The sequence below is a fragment of the Lineus longissimus genome, chromosome 2 (assembly GCF_910592395.1).
Source record: "Lineus longissimus chromosome 2, tnLinLong1.2, whole genome shotgun sequence".
NCBI classification, from domain to species: domain Eukaryota; kingdom Metazoa; phylum Nemertea; class Pilidiophora; order Heteronemertea; family Lineidae; genus Lineus; species Lineus longissimus.
Window position 1 is genome coordinate 13,186,666 of NC_088309.1, and position 27,344 is coordinate 13,214,009.

At 41.1% G+C, this 27,344-nt stretch overlaps 2 protein-coding genes and 1 long non-coding RNA gene across 3 annotated transcripts in view; 1 reads left to right on the forward strand and 2 right to left on the reverse strand.

The window, feature by feature from the left end:
- Nucleotides 1–10,969, reverse strand: part of LOC135482654 (calcium/calmodulin-dependent protein kinase kinase 1-like) — a 300,476-nt gene extending 289,507 nt beyond the window's left edge. Inside the window, exon 1 of the mRNA XM_064762904.1 lies at nucleotides 10,950–10,969. The gene's annotated coding sequence lies outside the window, so the exon portion shown is untranslated. The remainder of the gene's footprint in view (nucleotides 1–10,949) is intronic.
- Nucleotides 1–27,344, reverse strand: part of LOC135482655 (developmentally-regulated GTP-binding protein 1) — a 520,179-nt gene that overhangs the window by 251,374 nt on the left and 241,461 nt on the right. The gene's annotated exons all lie outside the window — the stretch shown is intronic.
- On the forward strand, nucleotides 12,068–15,264 carry LOC135482657 (uncharacterized). Its single transcript, XR_010446250.1, has 5 exons — nucleotides 12,068–12,408; nucleotides 13,083–13,143; nucleotides 13,495–13,570; nucleotides 13,778–13,848; nucleotides 14,068–15,264. It is a non-coding gene; the product is annotated as an uncharacterized LOC135482657 (long non-coding RNA).

Genomic DNA, 27,344 nt, shown 5'->3' on the forward strand with positions numbered 1-27,344 from the left:
CAAACTTCGGTACCTGAGATCACCTGACCAAGGGGTACATGTGTACTTAATTTTTGATCAATAGTCATTGCAGTTAAGAAACGTGCCATAGTTACGGCCTGACGGCGAATTTACGCCATTTGACCTTTGTGACCTTGACAAGAAGGTCAAATTAAAAACCTGGGTGACATATACTGTATGGTGGTTAGATGTACCCATGATATCAAATTGGTGGCAATCGGGCAAGAAGTTAAGGAATAATCACATTTTTAAGGTTTTTGGATTTTGCCCCCTGGTGGTCAAGTGGTGAATCATATTGGACCAAACTTCGGTCCCTGAGATCACCTGACTAAGGGGTAAATGTGTACCAAATTTGGTATCAATAGTCATTGCAGTTTAGAAACGTGCCATCGTTACATCCTAACGGCCAATTTACACCATTTGACCTCTGTGACCTTGAAAAGGAGGTCAAATCAAAAACCCGGAGGATATATGATGCACCTTTGCTAGAAGTACCTACCATATTTTTTTCAAAATTTCCCGACTACTATTAAGGGAGATATTGCATATTTTCACTTTTAACGTTTGGCCCCCTGGTGGCCAAACCATGAAACGAATCGGACCGAAACTTGGTCTCCAAGGTGTCATTACATAAGGGTACATGTGTACCAAGTTTCAACTCAATAGCTCTAACAGTTACGAAACGTGCCCTGCTAACGGACGACGGAGGACGACGACGACGACGGACGACGGACGCCACGGTATGGGATAAGCTCACCTCTGCTAAGAGGTGAGCTAAAAAGGTGCTCGACATCCAGGTAAGGGCATTGGAGGACCAGATGGCATTAGAAATTAAATTTAACGATCAAGACTCGAGAGCTGATGACTTTGAGTTCATTAATAATATGCCAACGAACATCATGACTACGGGTTTGGATCCACTGTGGGGAGATGAGGATGGTCTGGCGGGCGAGCTAAATGCGTCTCTGAGTAACAGTGGCATGGTTCAAGATGTAAACTTGTCAGTGAATATGAACTCTGATTGGAACATGATCATGCCTGATCATGGGCCTACTCAAACATGAAGTCTATCTCAAAATGTTGCTGCTGTTGGCGGGCCAAGTGCCATTGATACAAGTCGAATGTGCAGACAGAATGTTGCTGCTGTTGGTGGGATAAGTGCCATTGATACAAGTCAAGTGAACAGACAGAATGTTGCTGCTGTTGGCGGGCCAAGTGCCATTGATACAAGTCAAGTGTGCAGACAGAATGTTGCTGCTGTGGCAGGCCAAGTGCCATTGATACAGGTCAAACGTGCGGACAGAATGTTGCTGCCTTTGGCGGGCCAAGTGCCATTGATACAGGTCAAACGTACAGACAGAATGTTGCTGCTCTTGGCGGGCAAAGTGCCATTGATACAGGTCAAATGTGCAGACGGAGTGTTGCTGATTTTGGCGAGCCAAGTACCATTGATACAGGTCAAATGTGCAAACGTAGTGTTGCTGCTGTTGGCGGGCCAAGTCCCATTGATACAGGTCAAATTGGCGAGCAAAATGCCGCTGCTGTGGATGGTTTGAATGCAGTTGTGAATCATCTGAGGTTATTGCAGACACACTTAGAGTTGCCTAAGCCAGACTTGAAAGGGTTTTCTGGCGATCCATCAGATTACCCAAGATTCAAAAGTTCCTTCCAAGCAAACATAGAAGCCAGGACGCAGGATAATGGCGAGAAATACCAAAATGTGAGAAAGTACTGTTTTGGAAAAGCAAACGAAGTAATCAAGAAGTATGATACGTTGCCACCAGAGAAAGCTTTCGCAGAAGCAACGAATGAACAGTATAGACAATTGGGGCAGCCGCATCTTATTACTCAAGAGTTTCACAGGAAGCTGAAACTAGTTACAGACATAAAACCGGGAGAAAGGCACGAGTTGAGGTCAGATACGGAGTTGTTGGAGACCGCATATCTCTCGATTAAAAGTGTCGACAAGGAGTCTGCATTAGATCATCCCAGCTATTTAATTGACGCAGTATCAAGGTTACTTCTTCATGACCGCAGAGGATGGCTAAAGAAATCGTCGGATCTTAGAGAGAAGAATGGAGATATCTACTTCAGAGATGTGGTCGAATTTGCGAAGAAAATTTCTCTGCAAGTTAATGACTCTCAGTTTTCGATACTACTTGATAACAAGAGAAGCCAGACTCAGATTCAGAATAGCACAGGTGGCTCAAATGCTAAAAGGACAACTCAGCATCAAGATCGATCATCGAAGTCTACCTATTTCGTGTCTGATAACAAGAACGGTGGTCATAATGGTAATGGTGCAAGAAAGAAAACTGGGAATACGTCATTGAAATGTTCAGTATCAGACTGTACACAAGAACACAAGATTTGGCAGTGTGACATCCTCAAGTCAAGGCCATGGAAGCAGCGGAAGGAAGTGATTCAAGGCCAACGGTTATGCTTCAATTGTTTAAATGTGGATAAGAAAGTACCCCACAGCTTGGTGTCTCATTGTCCGTTACCAATGGAATGTCAAGGCAAGGGCTGCAAGGCGAGCAAGAAGCATCACACCATTCTACACTGATGAACAGACAAAAAAGGGCATCGATAATGCGTGCACAGACACCACGAGCACATGTAATGTCTACTTTCCAGCGTTTATCTCGACAGCACCTACTGAGAGAATCAAAGTGCTCGTTGGCAGCAATGTGCCAGAGGCTCATCAACAGCTAGAGTGGAGGCCTTGACTCGAGGATATCCTGTCGCTGTACGCTACAAATTGGGATGGACCTTACTTGGTGAGATTCCTCATGGGAAACCAGACTGTAACTTCGTCTCAGTTGATAAAAGCTATGAGGATTTAAACCAGAAGCTGATGCAAATGGTCGAATACGAGTATGCGGGAATCAGGCTAGATTTTTAAAAAACAATTACCGTGGAAGACCTGAAGGCTAGAGATGTCTTGCAGCAAGGAACATATCTATGTGAAGGACATTTCTATGAACCAATTCCGTTAAAAGATTCTTATAGCAGTATGCCAAACAACCGTGAGTTGGCGTACAAGAGATTGCAGTCAGTGAGGAAAAAGCTGAAAGCAGGAAGATTGGTCTCAGAAAACAAAACTGATTACCAGGCATATTGCGACATCTTTGATGAGTACCGTAAGAAGGGTTATGTAAGAAGGATACCAGCAGAGGAAGTCAAGACTGAGGATGTGATAAACTATGTTCCCTTTCATCACGTACTACACCCAGCCAAGCCCGGCAAACTGAGGGTTGTGTGGGACGCTGCTGCCAGATATGATAACAGATAACATAAACTCACTGCTAGGAGTTCTGCCGAGATTTCGCACGGGCGAAGAAGCCGCAATTCAAGCCGACATAAATTGTATGTTCAATCAGGTATTCATCAGTGACAATCTGAACTTGTGTCGTTATCTATGGTTTGAGGATAACGATTTGGATGGGAAGGTGGTCGAATTTCAACTGCTTCATAACTTCTAAAGTGGAACTCACGCACCAGGAAATGCCGGCTATGCTCTGCAGAGAACCTGTACCGACAATGATGAGAAATACCACCCAGAAGTGATAAAGACAGTATCCTAAGCGGTGTGACGTCAGAGGACATGGGATTGCCCGATTCCCTCAGTTGGTTTTGGAAATCCGATCAGGGCGGACACACGGTCTGAAAGCTCCGTGTTCAACCGTGTGGATTGTTCAGGCCAAGTATACTCGTTTTTTGGAGTGTGTGCCGGGGGGTAATCCTGTTGGACAGGATAGGCCCTAGGGCAAGACGGTAGGCTAGGTTCGCCTAGATGACCGAGGGTGAGAAATGGATGCCGGGGGGGTAATCCTGTTGGACAGGATAGGCCCAACGTTTGTCAATTTATTTTCGTATTCGATCGTTAATTTTTGTGGAACCGATTAAAACTAAAGCCAAAGACAGTTGGTACATACATGTATAATTACTTTATATAAATATTGCCAATTTCCATTTCAAACTGATGCAGTCAAAGTACGCTTTATTTAGTAGTTCATCTTCAGGCCCATGTACTCAGATCCAGTTTTGTATTTCAGAAAACCATATATTGATCAACTGTAAGAATAAAGCTCAACGACAATGTTGAATCAATCGGTATTTCGTCATCTTATTAACGTACAGCTAATGAGATCGACCAAAGTATGGGTGAACTATGATGCAACAAAAGTTTTTTTTGCTTTCATTACTAGAAAATTCCTGTTAAATTCTTCATTTTGAAATTAGTTAAGCTTGCTACAGGTGACCTTTTTTTTCAGACAGCATGTGACCTTTGAGAACACCCCTCATGGTCAGCAATGAAGTCAGTTCGGGTCGTTATGGCCAACTCAGCCCATACATGAAGGATTGGGGGTCTTTATCAAAGGTTATGGAAGAGATTTTTAAAATAACATAATAATCCGAACACATTCTGTGGAATTGCAAGTGCCAAAAAATGATGGTCATAAAGCACAGATCATGGACTCAGCAGAGGAAGTCAAGACTGAGGATGTGATAAACTATGTTCCCTTTCATCACGTACTACACCCAGCCAAGCCCGGCAAACTGAGGGTTGTGTGGGACGCTGCTGCCAGATATGATAACAGATAACATAAACTCACTGCTAGGAGTTCTGCCGAGATTTCGCACGGGCGAAGAAGCCGCAATTCAAGCCGACATAAATTGTATGTTCAATCAGGTATTCATCAGTGACAATCTGAACTTGTGTCGTTATCTATGGTTTGAGGATAACGATTTGGATGGGAAGGTGGTCGAATTTCAACTGCTTCATAACTTCTAAAGTGGAACTCACGCACCAGGAAATGCCGGCTATGCTCTGCAGAGAACCTGTACCGACAATGATGAGAAATACCACCCAGAAGTGATAAAGACAGTATCCTAAGCGGTGTGACGTCAGAGGACATGGGATTGCCCGATTCCCTCAGTTGGTTTTGGAAATCCGATCAGGGCGGACACACGGTCTGAAAGCTCCGTGTTCAACCGTGTGGATTGTTCAGGCCAAGTATACTCGTTTTTTGGAGTGTGTGCCGGGGGGTAATCCTGTTGGACAGGATAGGCCCTAGGGCAAGACGGTAGGCTAGGTTCGCCTAGATGACCGAGGGTGAGAAATGGATGCCGGGGGGGTAATCCTGTTGGACAGGATAGGCCCAACGTTTGTCAATTTATTTTCGTATTCGATCGTTAATTTTTGTGGAACCGATTAAAACTAAAGCCAAAGACAGTTGGTACATACATGTATAATTACTTTATATAAATATTGCCAATTTCCATTTCAAACTGATGCAGTCAAAGTACGCTTTATTTAGTAGTTCATCTTCAGGCCCATGTACTCAGATCCAGTTTTGTATTTCAGAAAACCATATATTGATCAACTGTAAGAATAAAGCTCAACGACAATGTTGAATCAATCGGTATTTCGTCATCTTATTAACGTACAGCTAATGAGATCGACCAAAGTATGGGTGAACTATGATGCAACAAAAGTTTTTTTGCTTTCATTACTAGAAAATTCCTGTTAAATTCTTCATTTTGAAATTAGTTAAGCTTGCTACAGGTGACCTTTTTTTTCAGACAGCATGTGACCTTTGAGAACACCCCTCATGGTCAGCAATGAAGTCAGTTCGGGTCGTTATGGCCAACTCAGCCCATACATGAAGGATTGGGGGTCTTTATCAAAGGTTATGGAAGAGATTTTTAAAATAACATAATAATCCGAACACATTCTGTGGAATTGCAAGTGCCAAAAAATGATGGTCATAAAGCACAGATCATGGACTCAGCAGAGGAAGTCAAGACTGAGGATGTGATAAACTATGTTCCCTTTCATCACGTACTACACCCAGCCAAGCCCGGCAAACTGAGGGTTGTGTGGGACGCTGCTGCCAGATATGATAACAGATAACATAAACTCACTGCTAGGAGTTCTGCCGAGATTTCGCACGGGCGAAGAAGCCGCAATTCAAGCCGACATAAATTGTATGTTCAATCAGGTATTCATCAGTGACAATCTGAACTTGTGTCGTTATCTATGGTTTGAGGATAACGATTTGGATGGGAAGGTGGTCGAATTTCAACTGCTTCATAACTTCTAAAGTGGAACTCACGCACCAGGAAATGCCGGCTATGCTCTGCAGAGAACCTGTACCGACAATGATGAGAAATACCACCCAGAAGTGATAAAGACAGTATCCTAAGCGGTGTGACGTCAGAGGACATGGGATTGCCCGATTCCCTCAGTTGGTTTTGGAAATCCGATCAGGGCGGACACACGGTCTGAAAGCTCCGTGTTCAACCGTGTGGATTGTTCAGGCCAAGTATACTCGTTTTTTGGAGTGTGTGCCGGGGGGTAATCCTGTTGGACAGGATAGGCCCTAGGGCAAGACGGTAGGCTAGGTTCGCCTAGATGACCGAGGGTGAGAAATGGATGCCGGGGGGGTAATCCTGTTGGACAGGATAGGCCCAACGTTTGTCAATTTATTTTCGTATTCGATCGTTAATTTTTGTGGAACCGATTAAAACTAAAGCCAAAGACAGTTGGTACATACATGTATAATTACTTTATATAAATATTGCCAATTTCCATTTCAAACTGATGCAGTCAAAGTACGCTTTATTTAGTAGTTCATCTTCAGGCCCATGTACTCAGATCCAGTTTTGTATTTCAGAAAACCATATATTGATCAACTGTAAGAATAAAGCTCAACGACAATGTTGAATCAATCGGTATTTCGTCATCTTATTAACGTACAGCTAATGAGATCGACCAAAGTATGGGTGAACTATGATGCAACAAAAGTTTTTTTTGCTTTCATTACTAGAAAATTCCTGTTAAATTCTTCATTTTGAAATTAGTTAAGCTTGCTACAGGTGACCTTTTTTTTCAGACAGCATGTGACCTTTGAGAACACCCCTCATGGTCAGCAATGAAGTCAGTTCGGGTCGTTATGGCCAACTCAGCCCATACATGAAGGATTGGGGGTCTTTATCAAAGGTTATGGAAGAGATTTTTAAAATAACATAATAATCCGAACACATTCTGTGGAATTGCAAGTGCCAAAAAATGATGGTCATAAAGCACAGATCATGGACTCAGCAGAGGAAGTCAAGACTGAGGATGTGATAAACTATGTTCCCTTTCATCACGTACTACACCCAGCCAAGCCCGGCAAACTGAGGGTTGTGTGGGACGCTGCTGCCAGATATGATAACAGATAACATAAACTCACTGCTAGGAGTTCTGCCGAGATTTCGCACGGGCGAAGAAGCCGCAATTCAAGCCGACATAAATTGTATGTTCAATCAGGTATTCATCAGTGACAATCTGAACTTGTGTCGTTATCTATGGTTTGAGGATAACGATTTGGATGGGAAGGTGGTCGAATTTCAACTGCTTCATAACTTCTAAAGTGGAACTCACGCACCAGGAAATGCCGGCTATGCTCTGCAGAGAACCTGTACCGACAATGATGAGAAATACCACCCAGAAGTGATAAAGACAGTATCCTAAGCGGTGTGACGTCAGAGGACATGGGATTGCCCGATTCCCTCAGTTGGTTTTGGAAATCCGATCAGGGCGGACACACGGTCTGAAAGCTCCGTGTTCAACCGTGTGGATTGTTCAGGCCAAGTATACTCGTTTTTTGGAGTGTGTGCCGGGGGGTAATCCTGTTGGACAGGATAGGCCCTAGGGCAAGACGGTAGGCTAGGTTCGCCTAGATGACCGAGGGTGAGAAATGGATGCCGGGGGGGTAATCCTGTTGGACAGGATAGGCCCAACGTTTGTCAATTTATTTTCGTATTCGATCGTTAATTTTTGTGGAACCGATTAAAACTAAAGCCAAAGACAGTTGGTACATACATGTATAATTACTTTATATAAATATTGCCAATTTCCATTTCAAACTGATGCAGTCAAAGTACGCTTTATTTAGTAGTTCATCTTCAGGCCCATGTACTCAGATCCAGTTTTGTATTTCAGAAAACCATATATTGATCAACTGTAAGAATAAAGCTCAACGACAATGTTGAATCAATCGGTATTTCGTCATCTTATTAACGTACAGCTAATGAGATCGACCAAAGTATGGGTGAACTATGATGCAACAAAAGTTTTTTTTGCTTTCATTACTAGAAAATTCCTGTTAAATTCTTCATTTTGAAATTAGTTAAGCTTGCTACAGGTGACCTTTTTTTTCAGACAGCATGTGACCTTTGAGAACACCCCTCATGGTCAGCAATGAAGTCAGTTCGGGTCGTTATGGCCAACTCAGCCCATACATGAAGGATTGGGGGTCTTTATCAAAGGTTATGGAAGAGATTTTTAAAATAACATAATAATCCGAACACATTCTGTGGAATTGCAAGTGCCAAAAAATGATGGTCATAAAGCACAGATCATGGACTCATGTGAATTTTTGAAAAGGCACATGAAATAAAAAAGGGATTTTTGGACCTAGAATTAGAAATTATGTTTGTTCCATAATGAAGGGATGGAATTAGGTGCATCCAAATACAACAGATATATGACAAACTAAATATGTATACCATACTCTGCTGAAAACCGCATTCAAATATATCTTATTTTATCTCAGTGATACTTGAAAAAAAAGGTGGACATTTACTTTCTGGTAGAGCTGTATATGTGTACAACTGGAGATCCTCCCATAAATGGTACACACCTTTGCATACTGAAAACTTGTCCAAAAAATAGATCCGTCCGAAAAAGAATTTGATAGCACTTCCCAACTAAATGACATTACGGCTTCCATCTCCGGACGCAGTTGATTCAGCATCTTTGGAGGGAATACAACCCTGATCATATGCAGATATATATAAAGCCACCTACCTTTTTTCGATCCTGATCATGGTATGCTGCTCTCTCATCTGATCATCAGATGATTTTTACAAGGAGAGCCAATTTTTCATCAGTCAGATTATAGTTTAAATGTTTCAAGTCTAATATAGTTTCAAGGGCTATTTAAACCACAGGTGCCTGTAGAGTTAGGGCTAGTCCTAGGGTAAGTGTTAGATAGGGTAAACAAAAGGCCAAAGCCTCCATGTTATAGGGAGGTAAAGGTCGCACCCAACTTCGACCGGCGCACCACTCGCCGGCGGAGTCGGAGTACACGCTGATGCGGTTAAGAAATTCATCGAGTCAGGAAGTTCTACTCTTTAGCGCTAGATGGCGCGACGATTTTGTCAATATAGCAGACGTAAAAAGTTACTTTCGGGTTCAGTTCTCAGCTGTTATGCCCTGTTGTGTAACAAGACAAAAAACTGGAGACAGTGTGCGAGAGGAAATTGTGTCCTGCCAATGGACTCCAAAATGCTTATTTTGAAGCCAAATTTCCATTTGCAAACTTGACGCAGTTGTTCTACATTACCATTATAAAGAGTTACAACCGATTTTATAATGATAGGACCTACCTCATTTAGAAATATTGATTTTTCCAAGACGGGGATGACTTATGACTCGGGCAGGTGCAAGTCGTTAGCACGAGCGAGTAGAGCGCATAATGCAGGGAAACCCATTATTGATGACGTAGTTCACAGAAAGGGAATCACACGGAGACGGAGTCGGAGTCCGGGCCGATCTTAACCTCCCTATCTATATCAAATACTATAAGGCAGCTCAATAAAGTACCATTTGGGGGTAGTGTTTCGTCTCGAAATTTTGCACGTTTGTAGTGATATGTTATCCTGATGCAATGTCTTGTTAATTTTTGGAAATTTACTTCAGCGGAGCAGTAGTGAGGGATTTTTAATCAAGACACTGTCAATTCTCCTTACAACTCACAGAAGCCAGGCCAGAGCTGTTAAGTTATGCAGGGGCTTAATCAATTACCTGCACTCCCTGTGGGCTGACTAACATTACCTGTTGAACGGCTGGGTGTAGGGGGATGATTGGAAGAGCCTGTACCTGCTGAACTGCTGAACCCAGGTTAATGTTATTTTCAATCCACGATTGCAGGTCACCAGATCTTTGAGATTTTGCAGGAAATGAAATTGTAAACAAACGCATGTGTGCAGTTCAAATATAAACAAAAATGTACTTGAGTGGTTGGTGGACTTGGGATTTCCTGCAGTTAGGAGCTTGGGGTCAAATTTATGGGTGCTGTGTTAGCCAGAGCTAGCCCTTGATTATGACCGGATTTTCAAATGAATTAAAGTGACCATGGTCTGTCTAAGTGCTCACCACAGCACTCTGATCAAGGAGCTGCTCACGGTGCTGAACTTCTAGCTTGCCTGTCAACTAAGTGCCTTTTCCAAGACCTTACATGTTGGAGGAGTAGGCCTATGCATTTTAAAGTTATAGGAGTGACAGTGCAATTGGCTCGAGCCATTCGGAAGGCGACATGATCAGATGTGGAGGCCTATCCGAGCTCTCCTTCTTCTCCGTATTAAAAAGGGGCATATTGCTCATTAAGGAACGAGGCATATTGACATTGCCTCATCATCTCTATCAGACCAACTGATAAGTGATACACTTTTAATATAGGCCTACACGTATATGTATTACGCCATTGCAGGGTCTGAATCTGTGGACAAATGGTTTAATAAGTCTCTCCGATATGGCCCCTTTGATATTGCATTAGATTTTCATTGCAATTCAATATTTCGTCTCATGCAAATCAAGGTAAAGCCCATTTGAACCTGCCTGCGCCACGGGTATAACTCTAAAATACACACAAGGTACGCAACCGTGCATGTAATGTATTACAAGTTACATGTGATGTGTCCATATGATATGACGACCCCGACCTCTCGCCGAAAACACACAAGTTTTTCCACTTTAGAAACGTTTTTCAAACCAACTTTTGTGCGTTCCGTGAATTCACAACAAACTTAACTACAAAAGTTAAATTTGAAAACCACAATCCTCCAAACACTTGATGAGAAATCGAAGATTGTTTTGAGAATTAGTGCCTTACCATCAAATGCTACGGAAACGCATATCAGAACGAGGCTTCACTGCTTTTCGGCGGTATCAGTTGGGGAAAACCAGAATTTATCCCGAGCGAACGCTGATTGGCTGGTTGGCAACGCGCGCGGCAATATCCCGGGCGCCAGGTAATGTAAGTAAGTAAAATGTTATTGCTCAATCTTACAATAATACAATGCAACATAAATAGACATAGGCCTACACAGCACAGGACAATACATACATAATAAGCAAAGTCAAGGACTTAGTGCGCCCCCTTTAGGTCGGGGCAGCACCCCCGAACCCCCTACGATAGCGTAACGTTTACCGAGTACAATGGAGGGGACCCCCCCCCTAACCCCCTATGTTGGGACCATCCATAGTTCCTTCCGACACATTTTTGTTTTGGTAATACATTGTCCTTAGTGAGTGTAAGCAACTGTTATATAATATGTAAAGTCACAGACTTAGTGCACCCCCCCCTTTATGTCGGGGAGCTCCCCCGAACCCCCTACGAGCATATGTTAAGTGCAAGCTCTAACAACTACAGCTGTTACAATGGGGGGAAGCCCCCCCCCAAACTACTAGCCCTGGACAGTCAACTAGCCCTTCTGTGTCATACTGCTGGGGGGGGGGGGGCGATGGATGTCATGATTGATGATGATATTATCCAGTGCAATGGGGGGAGCCCCCCAACCCCCCCCCCCCCGGTGGACAGTCAACTAGCCCTTCCATGTCATTTATCGCGGGGGGGGACTTGGTGAGCCCCCCTTTAGGTCGGGGGAGCACCCCCGAACCCCCCCTACGATAGCGTAACGTTTTTACCCAGTACAATGGAGGGGAACCCCCCCCCCAAAACCCCCCATGTTGGGACCATCCATAGTTCCTTCCGACACATTTTTCTTTTTGGTAATGTAATACATTGTGATTGTCCTTATTCACGGGAATCGGGCGTTTCCAGTGATATACGACACAAATGGGTTGTCCTCATGCATTCACTTTGGAAACGCATTTTAAAATAGATGTTACGTCCTGTTAATGGGGCACGTCATCATCGCGTACATTTGGGAAAAACTCCCTAACGAGACCGGAGCAGGCGGCTGAAAGTAGTTTAATTATTGGCCGCTAGGGTGCAGTATGTCGCTCACCCGAATTTTTCACGCAACTTTTGCTAAATAGAGCTAGTTCTAGTTTGTGATTCATTTTGATACTTCAGATTTGGGTAGTAGACCAAAATAACTTAGTCGTCAGTGTGGTTTTAAGCAGGAAAAACGTATTTGTTTTTCTCAAAGTGCCTTTTTTGGACAGGTGTGTGCGATTGTTATTCACAATGTGATCTTATTTCTGTTCCTGAAAAGTTGTTTTCAGTGTATTTTGGTCGACATTTTGACAATTATATTTAGCAATATTTCGATAAATGCGGACCTGCTTCTTCCTCTTTTCGTAGTGACGGTGTTTCGATAACTCAGGTCAGTTTCACGGCAAAAATAAGTGGTAGTTTTGAAATTCGAATGTGCATTTATTGATGTAACGATAAAGTACATTTCCGAGAATAATTAGTGAAAGTTTCAGTAGGTGTCGATTTTTGTAAAGTAGTGTATAGGCGATGGATTGGCTCAGCCATGTGCTCGTCGTGTCAGCGGGGCGCAAGCCGTCATGGGGGATGTAGGCTACACTACAATGCACGTGATTGATGGTTGAACATTCACTCTCGTTGACAGTGTATTATTGAAATATTTGATTGTGATGATGGTGTATTGTACTAGGCCTTGCATGCTCCCAACGTGTGGCATATTTCACATTGATACTACCAGTATCAATTACAAAAAAATAGATTGTGAGTAACAATAGGCCTACAATACAATCAATGCTACATGTTATGAGGGTGGGAACGGGGAAGGGGGGGGGGGTAACTGTCTCGACGTCCCGTTAGGAAAAAAGGCTTATCCCGTTTCCCAATATGCAATTTTAGCCGAATCGTGACGCAAAACACGGCTTGTCTCGAATCCCGCTAAAATAAGGGTGTCTATCCCGAATCCCGACAGTTATTTTCGGCCCATCCCAGTGTCCCGAAAATACCCGTTCTCCCCCTCATAAATACTAGTAGACCATATTGTCACATTGATGTTTTCTTTCATTACAGTTAGACTTCGAGATCTACATTTTCGACAAAGTCCTGGTGTAATATTACGTACTTGATGAAGGTAATATTAATTTCTTCAAATTTGAAGCATGACGTTAATGGGGTACCAGCACAACTTCATTGACTGCTACGTGGCGCTGGTGGTAACTAAGGTATTGCATCGCTCCTATCACTTGAAAAAAACATTTACCCTAGTTACGACCAAAGCTGCTTAGCAGAGGGCGATACCTCATCAGGAGCGCCACAATCATATCATTGGTGTGAAAGCATTTGTATGAAGTTTTTCAGTTCTCAATGTGTTCAAAACCTTGATTGTGAAATTGTGCACTTCGAATTCAAATTTACGTCACTACGTTAGTTTGACATCCATTGATGTCACGGTAATTTCACTGTTATGCTGTGCTGCTTTCAGGTTTAATGACACGAATGAGTACAAGTACATTACATTTTTCGACGAAGGCCTTCTGTAATTTCATACGCTTCTTACGGTTAGTATTGATTCATAATTTCTAGTAAAAAAGTTAATTTTGAAAGTGAAAAATATGTTACAATACAATAGACCTGCAAATACCATATACGCAAGTTTTGAACAAATATCACACATATTCCCCAGTTGACTTGTGATGATATTGATAATGGTGGTGGTGGTGTTATCATGTACATGGCTTCTAACGTAGTAAATGTTTTCTTTTCAGCAACATTCAATAGATTTATTTACTGTATTATCATTTCGACCAAGGCGAATTCGACACTTCAATTACACAAGGTTAGTAACTTTTGTTCACAAAATCCAAATGGAGGCAAATACAGAACAATCAAACTTAGTCATTCCAGTCAGTTACTGAAGCACAGTGAAAACTGTCGGGAGCAGTGCAACTGATGGCATGTCAAACTTCCAGTGACTGTCCCTGTCCATATATTTCAGACAGTACAAATCTTGTAATCATTTTGTTTATGCAATGTACGTTATTATGTATCATTTCAGCACAATCAAACTTAGTCATTCCAGTCAGTTACTGAAGCACAGCGAAAACTGTCTGAATTAGTGCTGCTGATGGCATGTAATTACTCTACTACCACTACCAGTGACAGTCAATGTCCATATATTTTCAAGTGTGCGAAATTATTACTCGTCTACTTCTTAGTGTTATTTGAATGCAATGTATGTTATAAAAATATTTTTTCAACACTATATCAACATTCTCATTCCTGTCAGTTTCTGAAAATCAGCTAAAGCAATCGCTACCAATGCAGCTGATAACAGCAATTCTTTTTGTTCCCAATGCCCATCCATGACAATATATTTCACGCATGTGACAATCATGTAATCATCCTGTTTTTTGTGTTCTATTCATGCAATAAATAAATTCAGTATTTTCAAATCATTGGTGCTACAAAACTATTCTCATTATAGATTATTCATATTTTATAAAATGCTGTCATGTCAAATTTTGTGTCCTATAAATCATTATGAAGTCGGCATTTTATATACAACTTTTGTACTCCTCCTAAATAAACATACAAATCTTGTTTTATGTAAACTTTGTATATGTGACCCGTCACAGCAAAACCAGGCGCATGTCGCTCTGAGCTTGGCAGGTTGAGACGGACTGTTTGTTCATTTATCTATTGTCTGCCTTTTGTAAAATATGAGCACATCAATTTCTTCCATTATCTCCTGGTGTCATTTAGGCTCATCTTCTGTGCGACATGTACCTGGTTTTGCTGTGACGGGTCACATATTCTATAGATATACAACACTCTAATGTCACAATGCCTCTCTCACTCGCTTTTATATAGCAAGATGTATGAATAAACATGACACACCAACTATGTACAAAATTGCTAACAAACTGCACCATTTGTCAGTACACCACATGAAATACAGAGATATGTCTTAATTCTAATCTTTCATTAGCGACACCATTTCTTACCCGAGTGCCTCCTTCATTCATACATCTTGTACTTTAACTCAAGATACCCATCTTTGAATATTTTTAGTGGCTCTAGGAAAATTCGTCCCCGGAAAATTCGTCCCCGGAAAACTCGTCCCCGGAAAATTCGTCCCCTAGGAAAATTCGTCCCCGGATAATTCGTCCCCGAGGATAATTCGTCCCTGGAGAATTCGTCCCCGAGGATAATTCGTCCCTGGAAAATTCGTCCCCGAGGAATATTTTGTCCCCGGAAAATATGTCCCCTAGGATAATTCGTCCCTGGGAAATTCGTCCTCGAAGATAATTCGTGCCCAAAAGTTGAAAGTTTCTGACATTACTTTCTAGTAATAACTACTACTTACTACTTTCGACTTTTCTCATTCATTATATCTCTCTTTACTACCCTACTAGCTAGTTACCTACTCCACTCTTTTCATAGTAGGTAGAGGAAGGCAGGCGAAATAATTTTTTTTTCTTTCAAATAAGTATTTTTACTGGTCAGAATGAAAGAAAAGCTCTAAATTCTTCAATAAAATATTTTGCCTGCCTACTTCTACCTACTATAAAAATAGTGGGGTAGGTAAATAGCTAGTATGGTAGTAAAGAGAGGTGTTACGCTGAATGAGAAAATCGAAAGTAGTAGTTATTACTACAGTCCATTCGACAAGACTTAAGAGTCTTAGAAAGTAAAGTCAGAAACTTTCAACTTTGTAAAATATTCTGGGGATGAATTATCCTCGGGGACGAACTTTCCAGGGACGAATTATCCTCGGGGACGAATTTTCCGGGGACGAATTTTCCTTGGGGACGAATTATCCGGGGACGAATTTGCGGGGACGAATTTTCCGGGGACGAATTATCCGGGGACGAATTTTCCTGTAACCATTTTTAGTATACCAAGTACTACAATGTCAATGTATTGAAGTCATGTTCTTGTAGTGTTATTGGCTTTCTATTATCTTGTCAAAATACCACTTGGTTCTCGCAAAATCTCAATAAAAACAAATGCTATTGCATGTATTGCATATTCTAACAGCTATCCACTGTATCGATTTATCCATCATCTGTACTATTTGTCACAAAAATGTTATATTATGTAAATCATATTTCATTACATAATGCACACTGCCAATTACTGCTGAACCATTCATATGTCATTTAAATAAATAATTTTCAACTTTTTAAAACCGTCTTATAGTACTGTTCTTGTCACTTAGCTGAACCAATTGCTCTATAGCATGAAATTTCCAGAAATGCCCCAGGGACTGAAAAGTGCTGTTTTAACAGAGAGGTGTCCTAAACTGAGAAGTCGAGTTGAATGGAAACAACCAATTTGGAACCAAAAACTACTGTCCTTATTAAAGAGGTTGTCCTCAATAGAAAGGTGTCCACAAAAAGTAGGTCCACTGTATATGAAAGTACAAACCCTGGTACATGTAGTGACATCATCTACTCCTCGATGTGGACACCTGTGCAAATGCAGCGACAATGTCACATCAGTTATTTAATTCATCGTCCTTTGTGCAGATGGCACCACCTATCAAGCATGTTGGTGACGAATAGTGTCGCAGCATTTCGTCACCGAGCTTACACGAAAATGCACTGTCATTCATTCAGCCATAAGTGCAAGACTGTAGGGTTGTTTCCAACCAAAACATGTTCGAAATGTGTCAAGCATTCGGAACACCCAAAGACTGATTAGAGAAGTCAAAATTGAATGGAAACAACCAATTTGGGACCAAAACCAGTGTCCTTATTGGAAAGGTTGTCTTTAATAGAGAGGTGTCTACTAACGGAGGTTCCACTGTACATAATGTAGGAACCCTGGTTGTGACATTGTCCACTCCTCCAGCTGCACACCACCAAATCCACAACAATGTCACACCAGTTATTTAGTTCATCATGCTTATGGTCATTGTACTTTCATCTTATGTAAAATGTAACTTTTTACACGGTTTCAATAAACGATTTGTAATTTGTAAATTATAAATTTCACTAATAATTTGACGCCGCCAATTCCACTGGTCTTCGAAATACGTAAGCTACACTGTTGACGACTATGACACTCCTCACAAACCACATTGTGAATCAGACGCCGATAGGCTTGTTTTGTTTATGTCTAGTGACCTCGACCATGTCGCCACAAAATTGAAATAAACCACCCTTTTCTGTCATTATTTAGGACGGATATTTCTCTAATAAAAATATTAATATAATTGGCCAATTTCTTAGGCATATGACGTAGCGAATTCCCATAAAGATTTAAATTAATTTCAACCAATGGGATAGCAACCACCACCGGAAGATCGCGGAGAAATCGTAAACTAAACGGAGTTAATTCAGAAAAAAAACAAAAAAAATTGTTTGTAGGAATAGTTACTCTCTTTATTTCTCATCATTATATACTCCCGCACACGCGTGTATCTTAAGAGCCCCTCCTAAAGGGGGGCTTAATATGTAAAGTCAAGGACTTGGTGAGCCCCCTTTAGGTCGGGGGAGCACCCCCGAACCCCCCTACGATAGCGTAACGTTTTTACCCAGTACAATGGAGGGGAAACCCCCCCCCCAACCCCCCCCCCCCCAAACCCCCCATGTTGTGACCAGACCATAGTTCCTTCCGACACATTTTTATTTTGGTAATGTAATACATTGTGTGATTGTCCTTATTCACGGGAATCGGGCGTTTCCAGTGATATACGACACAAATGGGTTGTCCTCATGCATTCACTTAGGAAACGCATTTTAAAATAGATGTTACGTCCTGTTAATGGGGCGCGTCATCATCGCGTACATTTGGGAAAAAATCCCTAACGAGACCGGAGCAGACGGCTGAAAGTAGTTTAATTATTGGCCGCTAGGGTACAGAACGTACGTCGCTCACGCAACTTTTGCTAAATAGAGCTAGTTCTAGTTTGTAATTCATTTTGATACTTCAGATTTCGGTAGTAGACCAAAATAACTTAGTCGTCAGTGTGGTTTTAAGCAGGAAAAACGTATTTGTTTTTCTTAAAGTGCTTTTTTTGGACGGGTGTGTGCGATTGTTTTGTTTATGTCACGTGACCTCGACCATGTCGACACAAAATTGAAATAAACCACCCTTTTCTGTCATTATTTAGGACGGATATTTCTCTAATAAAAATATTAATATAATTGGCCGATTTCTTAGGCATATGTAGCGAATTCCCATGAAGATTTAAATTAATTTAAATTTATTTTAAATTAATTTCAACCAATGGGATAGCAACCACCAACCGGAAGATCGCGGAGAAATCGGTAAACTCAACGGAGTTAATTCAGAAAAATACCCAAAAAAATTGTTTGTAGGATATACAATAATAGTTACTCTCTTTATTTCTCATCATTCATTTACATTATGTACTCCCGCACACACGTGTATCTTAAGAGCCCCTCCTAAGAGGGGGGCTTAATATGTAAAGTCAAGGACTTACTGAGCCCCCCTTTAGGTCGGGGAGCTCCCCCGAACCCCCCTACGAGCATATGTTAAGTGCAAGCTCTAACAACTACAGCTGTTACAATGGGGGGACACCCCCCAAACCCCCCTCCGTCGACATAGGTTTTTACCAGTGCGTTGGGGGGAAGCTCCCCCCAAACCCCCCCGGTGGACAGTCAACTAGCCCTTCTGTGTCATACTGCTGGAGGGGGGGGGGGGTGCGATGGGACCATCCATATAGTTCCTTCCGACACATTTTTGTTTTGGTAATGTAATACATTGTGATTGTCCTTATTCACGGGAATCGGGCGTTTCCAGTGATATACGACACTTAAATGGATTGTCCTCATGCATTCACTTTGGAAACGCATTTTAAAATAGATGTTACGTCCTGTTAATGGGGCACGTCTGTGAGGGCACTAACATTGGAATAACGCTAAAAGCAGTAGTTGGTTTTAGAGTTGGCCGTTAGGGGCCGTAGGCTCATGTGCGCGTGTTAGCTGCGCGCGCACCAGCTGCCCTGAGACTGTGTATTTAAGGTGTAAATAAATGCACGTGTATAAACACAGACATGACATGTCAGCCGGCTTTTTCAAACGAGGGAGCAAGACAAAACATAACATAAAATTTGCATCAATCGATATTAAACCTTGACCAGAGCCTACATCATCGCAATGTCTTGGGCTAGCTAGTAGAAATCCGAGAATGTCTGATTTAATGAGCAGAAAATGTTAGAATCACGGTGCTGCCCTGATCACGCCCACTTCTGACTTTTCTGTGTATTGTGAACTTTGTGTGTTCCAACACTAACCCTAACCCTGATAACCTCAACAGTTGCTCAAAAACTGCATTGATGGTTCGGTAAAGGTAGGAAATATAATAATATTACATGAAACATGGCTTTATATTGAAATAAAAGTTTGATCATATGATATTATACACATATATTATATCATGTCACATCCTTCCTCCTTGTCTGTTTTTACACTTTCTCTGATTTCAATTTCTTTTGTGATTTATCTCAAGGTCTATTGTTTTTCTGTTACAAAGGAGATATGTAGTGTTACTTTATGCATGGAAAACTGGTTTGAATGCAAAAACCACACTCGTTATTTTGTAACAAAAACAAATGATGTGGAAGACAAAATTGTGACTGTCTTTCAGAAAATGGCATTTTCAACTCGTTCAGCACCACCAACAACCGAGAAAAATGTAAAAGACTGTTGGTTTTGAATTAGATCAGTGCAGAATTCGGAATATATCAGGCAATTGTCCCAGTGGATGAGGTGATTTAGGCAATTCTTAGGCATATTGCATTAGGTCTTATTTTGGCCCTTTTTGACCGATCTAACCCTTATATTTTCTGTAATTCACACTGAACATCTTAGTTTTAGTGCGTTTCATCATTTGTAATCCCCTCATACCAAAAACAGATAAAAAAAACCTTTAATTCATGATTTTAGGTTTTTCGGTTAACTTTCACTGTTATAGACCCCAACCCTTATTACCTGATTTATCAGTCGAATATGGCAAATATACTTTTTTTGGTGGAAATGATCTGGAACAATCATTTATTCATATAAAACTGGTATAAATGTCCATCGCACGGTAAATTTGTTTTTTAATTGAAATTTTTTGAAAATGGCCCCAAAAAGTACCCCGCCCAATATTGAAAGGGTCCATTTGAACCCTCCAAACGTAGTCGATTTGCACCGAATGCTAAATAATGTTGAGATCTATGCCCTACCAACAAAATATGATGAAATGGAAACATTCGTGATGATTTTAGCTGTAATTTCAGCCATTATCTAAAGAGCCCTTTCTGCCGCCTCTTTTCTGTTATATTCCTGATGGAGACAAGTCTTCAGTGTGCTGTCCCAATCAATCAACAAGATAGTCTCATAGAGATGATATTTATAGAACACAAGTATTCAGTGTGCCCTCCCAATAAGTCAACAAAATGTCGCATGAAGGACACACTTATGGACACATGACTGTCTTGTCTCAATCAGACAACAAGATTGTCATAAAGAGATTCCCTTTTGGAGGCAAGTCTTCGATGTGCTGTCCCAATCAGCAAGGTGTCCTCATATAGATGTCACTTATGGAAACATAGTCTTGTCTCAATCAGAATACAAGATGGTATATACAAGATGTCCCTTTTGGAGGCAAGTTTTCAGTGTGCTCTCAAATGGATGTCTTTTATGGAGACAAGTCTTCAATGTGCTGTCACAATCAGCCAACAAGGTGTCCTCATACATATGTCACTTATGGAGACATGTCTCGTCTCAACCAGACAACTAGATGGTCTCAAAGACATGTCCCTTTTTGAGGCAAGTCTTCAGTGTGCTCTCGAAGGGATGCCACTTATAGAGACAGGTCTTCAATGTGCTGTCACAATCAGCCAACAAGGTGTCCTCATACATACGTCACTTATGAAGACATGTCTTGTCTCAATCAGACAACTAGATGGTCTCGAAGACGTGTCCCTTTTTGATGCAAATCTTCAGTGTGCTCTCGAATGGATGTCTTTTATGGAGACAAGTCTTCAATGTGCTGTCACAATCAGCCAACAAGGTGTCCTCATACATATGTCACTTATGGAGACATGCCTTGTCCAATCAGACAAGATGGTCTCATAGAGATGTCCTTTATGGACGCATATCTTCAGTGTGCGTGCTGCACCGAACAGACAAGGTGGTCTCATTGAGATGTCACTTATGGAGACGATGGTGTGCTGTCCTGATCAGACAAAAAGGGGTTCTCAAATGGATGTCCCTTATTGAGACATGTGTTCGGTGTGGTCTCAAAGGTATGTAGGCATGTCTTCAGTGTGGTGTCCCAATCGGTCAACAACATTTTCTCGTAGCGTCTAGATTTCCTTATGGAGGGAAGTCTTCGGTGTGCAGTCCTAATCGGACACCAAGATGTTCTCAAAGAGATATTGCTTATGGAGCCATGTCTTGGTGTGCAGTCTTTAACAGACAACAAGGTGGTCTCACAGAGATGTCACTGTGATACAAAGAAGAGTCGCAGAAATGAACTTTAGCCTAGTGAAAAATATAAAAGACAAGGCGATAGATTTCAGGTCATTTCATTATTATTATCTGCTCTGCTCATTGCCCACACCAAACCCTTATTCAAGACTTTAAAAGCATTAGAAGTAACAGATATACACACTCTACTGCAAATGAAGTTTCTACACAAATTTTTCAATAATTGCGATCCGGGTTACTTCATTCATGCATCAAAACAAATGACCAAATACATTTTCACAATACTAGAAACGGGTAGAAATCAATAATCCCACGATCCCGACTTAACATTAGGAAAAAATACAATTTTTGTCACTATCTTCAATTCCCTTTCTGCCTTTAAGTATCAGGATAAAATTCACACTCACAGTTTTCATGACTTCAATAATACAATATGTATAAAAATCATTTACTGGGATTATACAGTTCTCGATGTGTAATTCCAGACTTTTACATAATGTGTTCACACTTGAACTTTCAATATTCACCACACATTTAATTTTGCCAAACATGATTATCATTTGTACATATGTGGCTGGGGCACTTTAGGTACATTACCACGGTGGCAATTGCAGGACAAGGGCTTTTAAAATTATGTCAGTCATTTCAAACAACTTGATCTGTCTACTACTCTCATATATAATAAGGTCAAATAAGCTCAAAAGGCCCAAAAACGGTTGTTGTCAGACAAAAATATTACCGGTACAAGTACTTGCTGGAAATTCTTGCAGCCAATCAGTTAACTGTCATGCTGATTTCAACTTAACTCAATGAATGTTATCTTGGGACTTGAAGAAATGTGTAATTACCCTACAACTTGGGCACTGTCACGTTTCTCAGGAAAGTCAAGTTTTTCAGATAAATGCCAGAAAAAGCCATTATCTCTCGTCAAAGGGCTCTAGTTGAGATGAGGCACGAGCGAAGAATGTAAATGTAATGGACGCCATTTTTCAAAACTTTCCAAGATTACTCAAACAAATTATTACAGAAGATGATTAACGAGTGTCGGGTAAATGAATACGCACATTGCTTGATTACACGACACACCTCAATCTTTTATTTTAACTTTATATTCAAAACTTAAACATTGTGTTTCTTGCGAATGACCAATGGTGCGCAGTCAACCTCTTGAATCCCGGTGACCGACCAGTCAGTCATTTTGAAATAATGTTTTTTTCCCAAGACCGACAGGTCGGTCTCAGTAATATTTTTATTCCCTTGAGCTGGGACGCTATTTTATTGCTGGTTTTAGCGTGTTTGATGTACAGTAGGGTCAGTTAGAGCATGCCTGGGTAGATGGTGCCTCGTTACCGGACTTTGGCGGCTGTATGCGGGCGCCATACATCGTGAACGTCAGACCCAATTTCGCAACCACGTGACCACCCTGGGATCCCGTGATTTTCAAGTTTTGGGAGTCAAGAGGATAAACGCAGCAAACCAATCTAGAATGATCTGGATCGGTCAAGATCACTGGTTCCGTGTAAATGGCACTCGCGTGTCTGCATAGGTTATGGTATTCCAACCACTTCAAGCACTTGGGTTGGTACCAAAATTATTAAAGGACCTTAGGCATTATAAACCCTTTGGCTCCCGAGGCCTATGTAACGCGATGTACCGAGATTTTTTACCAGTTTTATGCAAAATAACGTAAAAATACTTTTAAATATTGTACCTCCTTCATTATGCATCCTTGATTTATAGTTATAGTTCCACCTATGATAAAACCCCGTGTTTTTTCAAGACCCGTGTCTTCGCCGTGTGTCAAAAAACCCGCGGCGCACTTACACCTATCAGTTGTGTTAGATAATGGTTAATACTAATAGCCCCGGCGACAGGTGCGCTGTAGGTAGGGAGCTCTCCTGTGTTTCTTTTCCGTTGGAGGGGAATTTTGCATGCGCAATACCGAGGCAACTACACCGCGCCATCTGTCGCCGGATCTTAGAACTTGCAATTGCCGTGTCTATTCAGATTCCACCTATCAAAAACCCGTGTTGAACACGGGTCTAAATTAGCCCCCGATTAGCCCCATCGAGCTCGATGGGGCTAATAGACACGGGGATTTGACACACGGGTCTATTTAGACACGACAATTCATAGGTGTAAGCGCAAAAGACACGGGGATTTGATAGGTGGAAGTACGACTAATAAAACCATACATTTTTGTAAAGCTGATTACCTTGGCTATCAATTGGCGTTGTTTCTGGGTATCAATTAGGTAAGAGGTAATCAATAATCAGTAATAATCAATATTTTTTGATTGATTTTGCTCTAATTGATTGATTTTTCTGATTTGAACAAAGTATATGGAACTGTAATTGATGCAGTTACAACCTGTTAATGATCAACGTAACTTGATTGATAACCTTTGATTGACTATTGTCTATTACTGATTGATCGAATAATACAACATAATATTAATTTATATGCTAATCAGTTCTTGTCCTGTGACGCTGCACAAGCGCCAATCAAACTGCAGCGCCCTCTGTAAACTATGAATGAAACTAAATCTAGTCTTCTGCAGATCACCAGGGACACGAATACACTGTACAATAGCGTCTAACATGTACCGAGAGTTCTATACTAAAGCATTAGTATAGGGACGATATATCGTACCGCCTACGCGAGACAAAATACAGGGACGATATATCGTCCCCTCTAGGGAGGCGAGGGGTTAAGGGCAATATTACCCAGCTGTCCGCTGCCCAGTCACCTCCTGTTCTACATAAGTAGTTTCCATCAACAAATTGCACAAAAAAAATTCCAAAGACTGAATTATCGCGCTTTTCTGATGTTGACCCATTTAGCTCTCCAAGCAGTGACCCTTTTCACGTGGAACAGTGCACTGGTAAGGCATTTCCTGGAGTTAGGACCTACCCTGTGACGTCTTGGTACTGATATTATGGCGGGAAAGGTATTTCGTGCCAGGACTTGTGCTGCCAGAAATAATGAATAACACGTTTTTCTACTATCTAAGAGCTGAAACAAAATGGCTAAAGCATCAAACATGATTGGAGATTGGAAAAATAGTTTATAGGTGAACCAGAGGAAGAACAAAAATACTGCAATAACAAGAGCAACGCAGGGCGTAGCATATGCCCCGGTGAGCACTTTGAGTTGGTGTATTAGGAAAGTGAAGTGTTTTTCAGACAACCCCGGGCAGCTGGTGTAATAGCTGACTAGGTTTAGTTGACATCGTGAAAGAGTTATTGGTCTGTAATGCCCGCTGTACACGTTATCTTTTTCTACCCACATAAAAAGTTACATTGTTATTACGCAAAGCGTTCTCGTTAAAATGAGCGGAAACGAAAAGTTTACAGACGCCTGACGCCTACCGGCTGACGGACATTGGTAAAACATAATGCCTCCGCAATGCTTTACGCATTGGCGGGGGCATAACAAGCTGCCTATTACTTTAGAGTCACACTCCACCAAAAAACATCGATGAAACCCCAGTAAAAACAGTAGCAGTAGAAGATTCAGCAGAAAGCATCTAAAATTGTTTGGGTAGACACCTGCGATATAAATTAAAACTGACCACATTCGGCATTTAAATCAACTGTTCTAGGAACAAATGTCTTCGCGCCAAAACCCGATGTTGGCGAAAATGACATAATATCATGTAAAATCCAAGGAAGACATCAAGGAATCGCCTACGAGTGGGCACCTGCAAAAATGTCAGTTGCAGCAGGAACTAGTCTAATCCAGAACGTGTGTAATCCATTTGTGACTGTGTAATTCACTATGAAATAAATCCTTAATCCAATTTTTCCGTTTCTTCCATGCACCGACACTGCCTCAAGAATATTTCCGCCTCAATTTTGTTAAGTCCCTCGCATTGTTGTACTAAACAAATCATAGCCTGGAAAATCAAATTATAAAATTTCATCTATGATGTGATGATAATGCTTTACTTTGATAACAAATTAAGTGTATAATAAGAATGCAGTGGACAATCAAGTGACATATTTTCGTGTTTCCCAAAAAAATCAGCCCAAATAACGATAATAACAAGGAGTTTTATATGGCGCTTTAAAAGAGCTTTCATTACCCAGCCTATCCAGAAGGTAAGAGTTACAACGTGGCACATGCCGGGTATCGAACCCAGGACCTCCCGATCACAATGTTGATGCTCAAACGTTGTGCCGCTGTGTTCCTCTGAGCACAAATTATTCCATATGCCTGAAAATGTACCCATCTCTGTACGTAGGTCTTTTATTGTTTCATGACTATCCACAGGTTGATGCTCAAACGTTGTGCCACTGTGTTCCTCTGAGCACAAATTATTCCATATGCCTGAAAATGTACCCATCTCTGTACGTAGGTCTTTTATTGTTTCATGACTATCCACAGGATAATGCATGAAGTGATTCAAAATCATCTCTAGGCACTGTATTTGGTTGCAGCCGGTCAGTTTAACCCAATTCGCTTCAAGTTTCTCGCCTGTCATGTGCTGTACTTTCATGGAGAGATACCATCAATAAGGCTGACCATTTGTCAAATTTCAGACCCACCTCTGGCTCACGGACATTCATCATGGTTTTCATCTCTGTCTGCGGCAACTCATCCTACAAGAAGTTTATGATGGCCTCCATCTGAAATAACATAACATTTGTCAAATGAAAGGTATCAAATTGCTGTTTGCTGTGCAAATTGTCCATGACGAAGTCGGAAGATGAACTGATGGAGAAGACATGAATGGTTAAAAGGCAATTTTAAAATTGCATGTTTCTTACCTCCCAGTCCAAGATTGTTGTAAAGCTCTTCCGGCTTCTTACGAAAGGTTTCTTTACACATGTTTATCACACACTCTGCAAAAAAATAACAATTTGAATCCTTTGAAAACATTTCGACAATCATATTCATCATAAAGACATAAGAAACGTTTCTGCGGCTGTCTTAGTGCAGACAATGACAGTCAAACCTTTTTTGCCTTTACATACATGTAGCACAAGAAAAAAGCTATATGGACTGAATGATGCAGGAGCTGAGCTTGTGTATGAAGTTGAACTTCATCATACATGTATGAATTTTAAGAAAAGAAGTTTGACCCAGCACAAAGCCCAACTCAGAGACAGATGAAAAAAAGATTTTTATTCTGTTTTAACTCTTTAAATCCTTGAATTTTTTTAGTGTTTCCCAATATTTCAGCAATTTTCACCCCAAACGACCTCCAAATGCCCTCCCCCCCCATGTACAAGACAGCTAATTAATTTCACTAGTATTATTTCATCAAACGGATGAAAACAAGTATATTGCATATCCCTAAACCGCCCGAAAAACCAGCCTTAGTTTCATGATGGCAATGGTGTTGCTTGAGATTAGGTACGTACTGGCAGGCAGCTAGGCTGGGAAACTAGACAAAAATCAGTGGCCGGATATCGGCCGGTTAGGACATAAAGGGTCAAATATCACATGCCAAAAAATGACAAGCAGTTTTTTAAAAAAAACGACCGATGCCATGACTTTCAATTCCAAGCGATAACAGATCAATTAAATCAAAAATTTGTATTGAAAAAGTTTGACCATCCAGTCCACTCGTTTACATTCCATCATCCACAGCCCAAAAACGATGCGGACAAATAATTTATCATGAATGGACAACAGTAGTAACAGTATTTTATTGTAAAATAAAAGGCTGTATTAAAATTTTAGTAAATACTTACGGATTTTACATTCTTCAAAACACTGAGTGTGGGCACGAGTGGCATTAAAAACCCCAGGGGTGGCACGGAGGGCCTGCAATGCCACATTTAAAATGAAATGGCCAGGGCCATTGTGCTCACCTCATGTGGAGGAAAGATGGATAAAGAGCATGGTATTGTGTCATGTAGTGTTAGGTTTG